Source organism: Halichoerus grypus, chromosome 14 (assembly GCF_964656455.1).
Source record: "Halichoerus grypus chromosome 14, mHalGry1.hap1.1, whole genome shotgun sequence".
Taxonomy (NCBI): Eukaryota; Metazoa; Chordata; class Mammalia; order Carnivora; family Phocidae; genus Halichoerus; species Halichoerus grypus.
Window position 1 is genome coordinate 26,574,237 of NC_135725.1, and position 13,758 is coordinate 26,587,994.

Consider the following 13,758-nt stretch of genomic DNA (forward strand, 5'->3'; position numbering starts at 1 on the left):
AAAGTCAGTGAGTTCTGTTTTGTTCTTATTCTCTTTGGCTCTTTTCTACTGTCTCCTTTAGGCTTCTTCTTTTTTTCTTTGTTCTAACAGGTCAGAATCTGCCCTTTGTTTGTTTCAGATGTTTGGAGTGAGAAGTCCAGTCCAATGTTCAGGTAATCACTAATCATGTGAACTGCATTGTGAGATAGACAAACTGTTGGCCATTCTTAAAAGAGAGTTACAGAGACAAAATCATGTCATATGTCTTTGACCACTGTATTCAGAAAAGATCTTAAATGTAAGAACTTAGGAAAGGACTTCCATCTGCTTTATTCTTATTTTGCAGTTGGTTCAGAGGTCAAGAAGGGAACGGGCGCCTCTAACATCCCCGTCACCAAGATGGGATGAGAAAGGTTGAGTTTCGAGGGTTTGGAGCAGTAGAGTAGGTTTGTGTTTGGTGTTTTTGGAGAAAGGGAGGAAGCCAGAGGGTAAGTCTATTGTGGTTAGAGATGGAAAAACTGAGAGAATTCAGAATGCAGGATCAGAATTTGAGAGGATTCCAGGTGCGGCTTCTGTGGACCGGAAATGGAGACAGAAATCTAAGGGGTTACGGAGAGTGAGCGTTGAAAACGAGGTTACCATGTGTGAAGAGCTGTTACTGTTGATCTGGGAGTTTCAAAGTTTGGGGAAAGACGTTCAATTCATCATTTACTCTCAGCAAGAGAAATTTTACTGCCTTAGTGACCATTTTGTTTGATGTTCCTATAGCTACTCTAGCTTCTGTTTTGATGGTATATATTTTCCCATTTTTTAATTATAAGTTTTATTTTGATTTTATTTATGCATCACTTACAAATTACATAACCTGGCTTCTGCTTTTTTTTTTTTTTTAGTTGAGTTTTGCTTTCATTGATTTTGCTTAGTCCCTGTAGCTTTATTATAGACTTTCTTTTTGTCTCATTTTTTTCTTGTCCTCCTCCCTCTCCTTTTAAAAAAATTCCTCTTTCTTGGGGCGCCTGGCTGGTTCAGTTGGAAGAGAGTGTGACTCTTGATCTGGGGGTTGTGAGTTCAAGCCCTGTGCTGGGTGTAGAGATTACTAAAAAATAGATAAACTTAAAAAAAATTCTTATTTCTTGACATCCTTTGGATTTAGTTTTGGTTTGCTTATCTTTAAATTTTTTTTCTGATTCTATTTTTGTTTGGAGGTGGTGTTCTATTTTTAAGTCTCTTATTGTTCTCTCATAAAATAGAAGGACCTTGGGGTGCTTAAACTCTGTTCACTCCCTTCCCCTTGAACACTATTGCAGTTGTATTTTATCTCCAGAATGTTCTTTGCCACGAACTAGATTATTATTGTTTTACACAGTGAATTTGTTTAGATTTACTTACCTATTTACTACTCCAGTATCTTTGCTCACCATTTTTTTTTTTTACATTGAATTCTTTAGATAATCCTCTTGCCTGCAGTACAGTCCTTGCAATGTTTTAGTTAATCTAAAAATCTCCTTATTGCACTTCTTTCTTGAAAAGCAGTCCTCCAGGGGCACCTGGGTAGCTCTGTGGGTTAAGCATCTGCCTTGTGCTCAGGTCATGATCTCAGGGTCCGGGGATGGAGTCCCTCATCCGGCTCCTTGCTCAGTGGGGAGTCTGCTTCTCCCCTGCTTGTGCCCTCTCTCTAGCTCTCAAATAAATAAATAAATAAAATCTTAAAAAAGAAAAAGAAAAGAAAAGCGGTCTTCCAGTAATTTATTATGAAGATTTCCAAACATATAGCAAAGCTGAAAGAATTTTTTTCAAGTGACTCTTTATATTGAAATAAGACACTTATTGAATATTATTATTTTATTTCAAGTCCAATTTTGGTTCCAGAGAAGGCAGTGTTGTCTTAAAGGCTTGGATAAGGTTTTCTTTTTCTTTTATTCCAGGAAGATCACTTAACAACAAATACTTGAGGTTTCTTAAGCGATGTAAAGCAATGATGTCCTTGTATGTGATATTCCCACAAGAAATTGTTTCCATTTCCAACATGCTTTTTTATAAATTTTCAAGTTTACCAAGTCTCTCCAAGCACCGGGCCTTGATTTAATGGCACGCTCATAGCCTCATTTTTCCAACATGCTGTAAGCGTTCCCGTGACCAAATGCAGCGCTGGTGATACAAGAGTTGGTGGCATCAATCGCCTGAATCTTGTATTCGCCCAGAGGGCCTGTGGGGAGGTTGTGGTAGTCCTTCTGCCACCTCCCGGGGCCGGGGTGGTGAACCAGGGCCCCAGTGCGCAGCAGCGGCTCACACACGGCCCTGTCCCAGCCTACATCAGCATGCGCTCCCCATGCACTGTATTAAACACCGCATTCAACCAGTCCCGGGAGGATCTGCGGTCCCATGACATTGGAAGTTTCTTGAAGCCACAGAACTGCGAGAAATTTTTCCTGACAGCCTCACCTGATCTGGGCAGTGCCTGCGGGCGGGCCTGGGGGGCTCCCCGGGGGGCTTCTCGGTGGCAGGCCGGCTGGCACTCGGAGGCCCTGGTCGCTGTGATAAGGGAGCTGCAGAGCCAGCACCTCCCGCCTGCACCGCTGCTTCTCTCGCGGGCGCCTCTCGAGGGGCTGGTGCCCCGGCTGGACTTCGCTGTCCCTGGCGGGAGAGAAGATCGGGGTCCCGTGCAGCTCTGCTGCAGCCTGGGGTCCCGGGGCCCCTGCAGCATTCATTCGCTGTGTTTGTGTGTGTGTGTGGGCGGGGGGGATTGGGAGGGGAAGAGTAAGAAAGGCGGTGTTGAGTAGAGGTCAAGAACACTTCTCACAAAGCTCAAAGAATTTTATAGTCAACACCCACATACTCACCACCTGGACTCTACCATTGCTTGAAAAGAATATTTGCTGGAGCCAGAGTTCCAGCTTGCTGGTTATTTTCTGTCATTCGGTGCGTCGTCGTGGGGCCTCCAGCGGATGGATATCAAGACGTCGGCTGTCAGACTTACGGCCATTTCTCTGTAGATAATCTATCTTCTCTCTCTGGCTGTTTTAAAAAAATTCTTTCATCTCTGACGTTCTTTAGTTTCACTATGATGTACCTCCCAGGTATTGGGGTTTCATTAAGTGTCATGATCTGAGGACGGCTATCTTTCAGCAATTCTGAAAAACCTCTCGTTATCTCTTTGTTATTATTTAAAAAAATTTATTTATTTATTTATTTTAGAGAGGGGGGAGGCGCAGAGGGAGAAGAGAATCTTAAGCCAACCCCACGCAGAGCGTGGAACCCTCGGCAAGGGGCTTGATTCCAGGATCCCGAGATCACCAACCCAGCTGAAACTAAGAGTCCCCTGCTCAACCCACTGCACCACCCAGGCGACCCACTCATTATCTCTTTAAATATCGTCTCTTCTTTATTCTAATGATTCCTTCCAGGACTACTTTAAACTAACTTCTCTGCTTAGGAGCCTTTGGACTATCTAAGCACTAGAATTGGTCCCGAAACCCCAGCGAGCGCCACCTAGTGGGTATGAATCCTGGGGGTGGTGGTGGTGATGTCTCCTTTTCTTTTCCTGTAGCCGCGGAGGCTGGGATAGGCAGGTTTACACGAGGTCCTCTTCCTGTGGGGCATTTTGGTTCTGTTACACCCTCTCAGGGCAGGCTTGTGGGGCCTTGGCTTTACGCAGGGATCTTCTGGCACATTCTTCCCGCTGGCAGGCCCTGGGTTCTACTTCCTGTCTCTGCCGCAAGACACTCCTTGCAGACCGTGGCAACTCGAGGGCTTTAGGAAGGCACAGCAAACACCAGGTGAAGTCAGGTTTGGCATTTCCCTCCGCCTCAGAGCTGTTGGTAAGTTTAATGACACATGCATGGAGATTCTGGGTGAATTTGGTTAGATGAAACGAGCAAAGCGATGGGAGTCATTTCAAGGCCATGATCATCAGAAAATTAAACCCGAGGAGAGCTTCTTCCAATCAAATGCTGAACTTTCTGGGGACATAGGATTCAAGGGTGTACCTCACAGTTATTTGACCCTCTCTATTGATGAGGAAACCATAAACTTTTAGCAATGACCATTAGTTCAGATGTACTAGTCCAGACATGATGTATCATGATCCCTACCACAAAATGGGCTCCAAAATATCAGGTTAATTTGAAACTTTTATTTCTATTCGAGGTAAGCTGTTTAAATATATGGAAACCTTTTTGTATCAAGTTGACTTTTTGGGGGGACCAGATGTCATCTCAGGACGTTTTTTGTTCTAATTGTTAGAATTGTGTTTATATTGGCTAAAACTTCATGTCATTTACAGCAGAAATTTTTATCAGAAATGGTAGGTACAGTCTTATCATCAATACTGAATAGTTTATGTAAATATTTCAGGATCTGAATTAAATATCACCTGCCACTTGACTACATTTCTTATGCTAGCTTGTGCCAACTACATTTTGACCATATCTAAAAAAATTTTGTCGTAATCTGTTCTTTTGGGATATTGTACATATATTTTGGCAGTTAGTGAAAAGAAATATCCCTCATAAAGATTTACGTATTTGCACCCTTATGTCATTTAAATATATGACTCAACGGAGACACATATACCCACAGAAGAACTGTTAGTGAATCTATGCTTTTTACATTAGCAGAATAAAACAAATGATGAAAGTGAGTACATTGCTGTGCTGCTATTTATACTTCCTAAATCATGAAACTGTGGTGGATTTTCAGTATATTTCTCATGGAACAAGCTAATGAGTCTGAAATCATTATTTTTATAACCATTATTAATTGGCCACATGTGCATTTTGGCAATAACATCTTATTAAGACTTTGTATATTTAAAATTAAATAATCCTTACTGTCGTTTATTATTTCATCCTGTGGGGTGTCAGCTCTAAAATTATGTTCAATGAAAGTGAGAAACAAGGGGCGCCTGGGTGGCTCAGTCGGTTGAGCACTGGACTCTTGGTTTCAGCTCAGGTCATGATCTCAGGGTCGTGAGATCGAGCCCCACGTTAGGCTCTGCGCTGGGCGTGGAACCTGCATAAGATTCTCCCTCTCCCCCTCTTCTCTGTCTCTAAAAAAATAAAAAATAAAAAAAAATAAAGTGCAATTTATTAAAAAAAATGTGAGAAACAGGTATGTGAAAAGATACACGAAGCCCACTGAACAAAGTGGAGCCCTTAAAATATGAACGAATCTCTTAACTATCTAATTTATTATCAGAGAGCCATTTAGGCATTGAAAAATCTGACTAAATAAGTAATTTGAGCCCTGCATATTATTTTAGATTTTAGTGTAATTTCTTCCATGTGAAATAAATGTATTCTACCCACTGGAATCTTAGCTCCAAGAGGACAAGGACATTTTCTGCAACAGTAATTCCTAGTTTGGGACACATAGTTACCAAAATTTTTTCAACGAACAAGTTAATAGTTAGGAACTAATAGTGGAAGATATTCTAGTAAACACAGAAGAAATCAAATGTAGTCTGAATTTCAGTCAAGATTTCCTCAAAACTATTTATTTATTATATTTTGTGACTCCAGGGTTAGGTGCATACAGATTTAAAGCAAGTATATTTTCTTGGTGTATTGTTCCTTTTATCATTAAATAATGACCCTCTTAATCTGTAATATGATTTTTTTGTTGTTGTTGTTCTTAAAGTCTCTTTGTCTAATATTACTGTACTGGCTTCTTCCTGCCCTCCCCCTCCCCCCATCTTCTTCCAATTTCCTTTTCCTCCCCCCCACTCCCCCCTTCCTTCCCCCTGCCTTTCTCCCCCACACCCCTTTTTAGTATTTTCCTGGTACATCCTCTTTCTTCCTTGTCATTCGTTTACTTTTGACCTTTTGAACCATTATAGATTCATTTTATAGGAAACAGCATATTAAAAAGATAATAATACAGCATATAGCTGGACTTTTTACATCTGTTCTTTGCAGTCCTCTCTGAGAATCTGTTCTTAAACAGGCACTTTTGTTGCATTTATACTCACTTTGATTACGAGTTCATTTGGCTTATATTTATCATCTTATTTCATATTTCTATTTATCATGCTTTTTTTTCTTTCGCTTTCTTCTTTCTTAACTTCTCTTGGAAAGACTGAGTTTTCTTATTTCCACTCCCTATTCCAACCACTGATTTGGAAGTTTTATATTTTATTTCTGTTTTTTTTTAGTCGTCAACCTTAAAATTTTAACATCGATACATGACTTAATATGATTTCATATTAATTAATAGCTCTATCTCATACCCCCACATATATATTAGCTCTTTCCTCCCATTCCAAATTCCGCTGGTTATTTTAATAGTCTTATTTTTTAAAAAAGATTTTATTTATTTATTTGAGAGAGAGAATGAGCGTGGGGGAGGAGCGGAGGGAGAGAGAAAGAAGCAGACTCCCCGCTGAATAGGAAGCCCGACTCGGGGCTCGATCCCGGGCCCGGGAGCTCTTGACCTGAGCTGAAGGCAGATGCTTAACCCACTGAGCCACCAAGAAGCCCCTTAGTATTCTTAGAATAGTGTTTTTTTTTTTTTTTCATTAGAATAGTGTTTTTATTTATTAGTCAAGGTTTACTGAGATTTATAAGTAATTGCTCATCAGTGCTCCTTACATCTTATATCTTCCTTCTCGATTCACTTTTCTTCTTCCTGAAGCACATACATCTTTTAGATTTACTTTGAATCCTATGAAGTTTTTTTTTTTTTTGTGGGTAAAAAATAGCCAGATTGGAAATGGTTCATACTAATAGTTATTTCAGGGAGAATTGTGGGTGGTAAATTTTTTCAATTAGTTTATCTAAAATGTTTTCATTTTGCCATTACTGCTGTATAATTTAGCTGTATATGTGCTCTACACAAATGATCATTTTCCCTCATTCCTTTTTTTTTTTTTAAGATTTTTATTTATTCATTTGAGACAGAGAGAGAGAGAGAGCGCAAAAGCAGGGGTGGGGTTGGAGGGGCTGAGGGAGAAGCAGACTCCTCGCTGAGCAGGGAGCCCGATGTGGGGCTCAATTCCAGGACCCTGGGATCATGACCTGAGCCGAAGTCAGACGCTTAACTGACTGAGCCATGAGATGCCCCTCATTTTCCCTCATTCTTAAAGATATTTCACTGCCTTCTGGAATCATTTGATGAGATGATGAGAAATCTACTGTCATCTAACTGCCATTTATTTTTGGATAATTTGTCTTTAGTTTCTCATTCCTTTGTTGTGGATATTTTTATATGTTTTTAACTTCAATGACTTTGTCCTTCTTTACTGGAGGTTCTAGTTGGCTTCTTTTCAAATTGGCCTGTTCTTTTTCATTGTGTCTTGTCTTTACCTTATGGTTTTTGTTCCTTTGTTATCTCTATTAATTTTTTTAAAATATTTTATTTATTTGACAGAGAGAGAGAGACAGCGAGAGAGGGGATACAAGCAGGGGGAGTGGGAGAGAGAGAAGCAGGCTTCCCGCAGAGCAGGGAGCCTGATGTGGGGCTCGATCCCAGAACCCTGGGATCATGACCTGAGCCGAAGGCAGACGCTTAACCGACTGAGCCACCCAGGTGCCCCATCTCTATTCATTTTAAATAAACTTGCTTGTCGTCTCTTTCACACTATAAATAATCCCTATTTTGGGAGTGCTAATTTTCCTGTTGATTGCATTTTCTGAATCTCCCTCATAGTGTCTTGATTTCTCATTGGGTTTAATATGATTTTCAGCTGTGGTGGCTCCACCACCCTCACCTCTGCTCCCATGAGCGTTTCTTAAGCCCCCGTTTTTACTAAAGTATCCCCCAGAGAGTGGTTTCACATTTTCTAGGACACTAAGAGTCTTTTAGAACCATTTTTATATCAACTGCATGGTTTGTGTTACCTTAATGGTGTGGGTGTTATCCATTTACACCCTACACTTAGGTAGAATGGATACCTGGAGTTTCGATTTCTCACAGGTGATTTATTTTTAACCCGAGGCGCTGGAGAGGTGGCCAGCTACTGCTTTCGCACGTAGTCAGGTGGGAGGAGTTACTTTAATGTTTTCATGGAGGAGGTAGTACTTCAAGGCTCCATGCTTCAGGGGGCTAGCCCACCACATCTCTCCCCCACGCCCCCACCCCCCACCCCCACCCCACAGACATTCTATCTCCTGTCCTCAAAGAGGGATTACATGGGGCGCCTGGCTGGCTCAGTCAGTCGAGCGTGTGGCTCTTGATCTTGGGGTTGTAAGTTTGAGCCCCATGTTGAGTATAGAGATTACTCAAAAATTAAAAAAAACAAAACAAACAAACAAACAAAAAAACGTAAAACAAACAAAAAAAGAGTCATTTGAACTTAGCCCTGAACCTCTAGGGTCTGTGATTGATGTTTGAACTGCTGTTGGGTGACCTCTCTGCTCTGACGTTGACTTCTCTGTTTATCTGGCATGTGGGGATTTTCTCTTTTTTCTAGCATGGCTATGTGTTAATTTTGTTGTTGCTGTTTTTGCTACATTTTCTCATACTTCTAAACGCTTGTAATGAGAAGGTGATTCCTCGAGGACAACATAGAAATTCATGTTCTTGAAAGTCCTATATGCCTTGGAGATTTTTTTTTTTTTAACACTCATTTGGTTCTGGCCCATTTCTTGGTGTATCTTTGTGGTTCTTTGTTGTTCTTTAAGTTTTTGGCCTTTTCATTGCTTCCAGTTGAAGCTCTGACATTCTGAGTTTGTTTCTAAATAAGCTGTATCATCTTAAAAATTTAACATGATGCTAATATATTATATATGATATCATATATATGTATTTCCATTAAACATGTGTATTCTTACAGTTATGAAAATCCAATTTGTTGAAAATTAGCCTCCTCAAGTTGGAGGACCATTCCCTAAGAAAATAGGCGCAAACTTTGAAATAATTTTTCTTCCCTCATCCTTACTAGGAATGCTGAAATTAACGTTTTTGAGGCTATCAGTGCCCAAAAGCTAATGTAGAATTTTAAAGCAAGCATTCTACAATGATCAACCATTTTTTATTCCTTTTTACTTTTTATTCTTTTCTTCCATACATATATCAAACACTGGTAAGTAACCGAACACTCACCTTGCAGGATCATTAGGTCTTAAAGATGTTATTTTCTTGGATAAATACTTGTTATTTATTAATATAGTGTTTTTCAATGGGTGGAGATTGCTAATTTTTTTTTTTTTAAGATTTTATTTATTCATTTGACAGAGAGAGAGACAGCGAGAGAGGGAACACAAGCAGGGGGAGTGGGAGAGGGAGAAGCAGGCCTCCCGCAGAGCAGGGAGCCCGATGCGGGGCTCGATCCCAGGACCCTGGGATCATGACCTGAGCCGAAGGCAGACGCTTAATGACTGAGCCACCCAGGAACCCCAAGATTGCTAATTTTTAAAAGAAATGATAAACTGTGGTAGGTAAATCCTACTGTTTGTACTAAGGAGATTTTATTTATTGAGTCATTCGTAGATTGACAATCTATTTCTATTTTTATAGCTTCTTTTTTTTATTAATTAAAAAAACCGGGTAAGGAGAATAACTGACAGCACAGTGGAGTGTGTCCTGCACACACACACACACACACACACACACACACACACGGCTGTGCCATGCCATCAACGTCATTTTCATTTACTTTCTGTTTTTTCTGGCAACAGAGGAACGTGCCCTGACAACCCACCTTCCATTATAAATATTTTAAAAACTAGGCAGGGGAGCGCCATCCCTTAACCACAGTCATATAATGTAATGAAGGGTACACACAGCTACAGCAACACTGTGTAATTACTTAATTTGTTTTTGACAGCTCCCATTTGCAGAGGAGAGGAAAGTATGAACCACACATGGGCAAGGATCTTATATGTGCCTGAATTGGTTTGTCAGTTGTGAATAATCACACGTCTTCTTGGGGAATGGCACAAAGTATGGGGCAGGAAATCAAAGCCAACAGTACCGCCCTTCCCAGTGTAGAAACAGCTCAACACGTTTGCTGTCCATGGAAAGTTGAAGCAAAAACCCAAGTCAGTGTCTCGTTACTAGATTAGCAACCACTTGCCAGCTTGTGGTGGTAGGCTGGTAGAGTGAGTTAAGAATATAGACCTTAAAAAAAGCTGGGGGGCACCTCGGTGGTTCAGTGGGTTAAGCCTCTGACTTCGGCTCAGGTCATGATCTCAGGGTCCTGGGATCGAGCCCCGCATCGGGCTCTCTGCTCAGTGGGGAGTCTGCTTGTCCCTCTCCTTCTGCCTCCTCCCTTACAAATAAATAAAATCTTTAAAAAAATAAAAAAAAAAGAACATAGGACTTGCTTATCTGATGGCAGAGCTCATTTTAATGAGTAAATGGAGCCTACATTTATCCTACATTATTAATACTGCATTTATCCCAAGCCACCTTTCATAACACTTATGTGTTGGGTGGTGTTAGCTCTTCCTGTGGTTTCTAGCACCCAGCACTGGGGGCTAGGGGGCTTTTCAACATGCACGTTTTAGGTAACTAATGTCAGTCTACATAGGATGGAGGTCGACAGAGCTGTGGGATGTTCCCTGGATCCCCTGAGGCATGTCCTGAATTGTTTGGGACTGAACACTTTATGGGGCCTGGTCTTGAGGTAGAATTAGGGCAAGATGAAACCCAGTGATCAGGGATGTGTGATTATAATTTGAACTCTTTTTGGGGGTATGAGAAATAGTCTTCTACTGCAACTGGGCATTGGTGTGGTGATCCTGAGCAACAAATCCAGACAATTCTGTGAGCGGGTGATGGAAGCATCACAAAGTGGGGAGCACTAGGACCAGTGGGACAACTTGAGCTAGCTCAGAATTGTCATCAGCAGTCAGAACGGTGCTTCTGGATACAGCAATTGGGTCTGAATAAGAGGATGTCTGTCACCTTAGAAAGATGGAATCAGGGCAGTTGACATCTTACATAAATTAGAGTAGGGATTTCTAACAAAGGGTATGCCATTATTCTATTAAAATTTAATCATAAGCAAGATAGGAAAGAAAGTAGGCAGAGCTCTGGACTGTCATTTACCTGGCTGACATCTGACCTAGTCCAGTTAAAGATCTGTCTGTGCTTTTTTCTGTCCTTGGTTCCTTCTGGTAATTGAATTCTAATGATTGAAACCACATGCAAATATCATAAGCAGCAATTAAAGATGGAGTCCCATGTGGTCTAGTTAGCCCCACCTTGAAGAAAGTTGTTGGGAGAAGTTGGGGAGGATTTGTTCTTTGCAGAAGGAGGTCATAAAGGAGAGGAAATTGACTTATGAAAAGAAGTTTGTTTGAGGCTGCAGGCTCTAGGGAGCTCTTGGGGATGCTGATCTGTCTTTGTTTCTGCTCCTTTGGTCAAGTCATGTAGTTATATATTCACATTGTCTTGCATGTTCTACTTAGCAGGAAGGAATTAGGGCCTGGCTGGATGCAGAAACTCCCTCTCAGGTGTCTGGGGTACTTTGGTCCAAGGTCATGGTCATCAGACAGCCAGTGGCTAAGATTGCTTTCCCTGCCCTTACCAGCACCCCACAGCCTCAGGCTTCCAAAACAGACACGGTGTTGGGACTATGCTTGAGCCTGCCTAAAGGCAATGGGGGTGTATAAACTGTAGGGTGCTGAAGGTTGTGGAACGTCTTTATCCTTTCTTATTCTTATGTTATCTTATTCCAGTTTTCAAAGTCAGTATTCCAAAGAGTATTTTAAGCTATGGTACTTAAGGTGGTAGTCTCCTTTCTCTATAGTCATATTAAAATGTTATTTGATGGGCGCCTGGGTGGCTCAGATGGTTAAGCGTCTGCCTTCGGCTCGGTTCATGATCTCAGGGTCCTGGGATCGAGTCCCGCATTGGGCTCTCTGCTCCTTGGGAGCCTGCTTCTCCCTCTGCATCTCTCTCTCTCTGTCTCTCATGAATAAATAAATAAAATCTTAAAAAAAAAATGTTATTTGATGCTTTCACTGGTGGGCACATTTATATATATTTATATATATTTACTTGAACTTTGGAGAGTGATTTTACTTGATGAGTCTCAGCAGCTTAGTACATCACCATAAGGATTTGTCTGAAGGCACTGGCGAGTTATAGATGAGCTTACTGAAGTCAAAGCCCTGTGGTCCTATAGGCGCTACCCTATATTGATTTTTCAAATCCTCTCTTCCACATTAGAAACATTTAAACTTTGATTGCATAGATCTCTCATTTTACATAGCATTGTTTAATGCTAGATTATTCCTGAATGCATATAGATGCTTTTTATAAAGTTGGAGCTGCCAGTTACATCAGGTAAATTTAACTTATCAAAAACATTCCTGTAAGAAGAATTCAAAGTGGAAAGAATTAGCCAAAAGATGTTCATTGCAGCATTATTTACAATAGCCAAGACATGGAAACAATCTAAGTGTCCATTGACAGATGAATGGATAAGGAAGATGGGATCTGTGTATACACACACACACACACACACACACATACACATACACACACACACAGTGGAATATTATTTAGCCATAAAATGAAGGAAATCCTGTGCAACAACACAGAAGGATCTATATGCTAAGCGAAATAAGTCAGACAGAGAAAGACAAATACGAGATGATCTCACTTCTATGTGGGATCTTAAAAAAAACAACCCAAACCAAACTTGTAGAAGAAGAGATCAGTTGTGGTCACCAGAGGTGGGGGGCGTGAGGAGTGGGGAATTGGAGAAAGGTGGTCAAAAGGTACAAACTTTCAGATGTAAGATGAATAAATACTGGGGATGTAATGTACAGCATGATAACTACAATTAACACTGCCATGTGGTGTATCTGAAAGTTGCTAAGAGAGTGAATACTAGAAGTTATCATCACAAAGAAAAAATTGTTTTTTCCCTTTTTTTGTATCTATATGAGATGATGGATGTTAAATAAGCTTATTGTGGTCATCATTTCACAATATATGCAATCATCATGCTGTACGCCTTCAACTGCTTGTGATCTCTCTCTCTTTAAATAACCTGCAGTGAAGGCACCAGCACATATATCTTTATGTACAGCCACTTACTCTGAGTGTTTTTTTGTAAAGATTTTATTTATTTAAGACAGAGAGAGAGAGTGAGCACGAGTGGCAGGCAGAGGCAGAAAGAGAGGGAGAAGCAGGTTCCCCGCTGAGCAGGGAGCCTGATGGGGGACCCGACCCCAGGACCCTGAGATCATGACCTGAGCCGAAGGCAGACGCTTAACAATTGAGCCACCCAGGCACCCCCACATTTCACTTTTTAATAGAGAGTGGCAGATTATCTTCTTAAGAGTTAATGGAAGGGGAGCCCGGGGTCCTGGGATTGAGTCCTGCATCGGGCTCCCTGCTCAGTGGGCAGTCTGCTTCTCCCTCTACCCTTCCCCCCTGCTCGTGATCTCTCTCTCTCTCAATCTCTCTCTCTCAAATAAATAAATAAAATCTTAAAAAAGAAAGAGTTAATGGCAGTTCAGATTGCCACGTCTACTCAAGTTGTTATACTACTCTAGAAAGGGAGCTTAGGGGGCACGTCAGCTTCAGGCTGCCATCTTACAGCTGGTTTCGTATTTTAAAGTATGCTATAAATAAACAATTTCAGTTACTCCTACCTGGTCTTTATTTGCTCTTGAAATGAGAATTTCAAAGAGATATTTGGAAGTGGTCCAATCAGAAGTCCCCCTTATCTCCTGCTCAGGTTTCTGCCCACTTTCTCCACCTCACTAAGAGAGATGGATGGAACCTGCAGGTCCAGAAGACAATCAAATGAGCACACTTGCAAGAGTGGATGTTTCTCTATTTGGAGCACAAGAAGGAAAATACCACATATTGCTCTTCATC

The 13,758-nt window shown here is 41.1% G+C and overlaps 1 pseudogene; it reads right to left on the minus strand.

The window, feature by feature from the left end:
* Positions 1–1,821: 1,821 nt before the first annotated feature.
* On the minus strand, positions 1,822–2,368 carry LOC118551290 (ATP synthase subunit s, mitochondrial pseudogene; annotated as a pseudogene).
* Between the last annotated feature and the right edge of the window lie 11,390 nt (positions 2,369–13,758).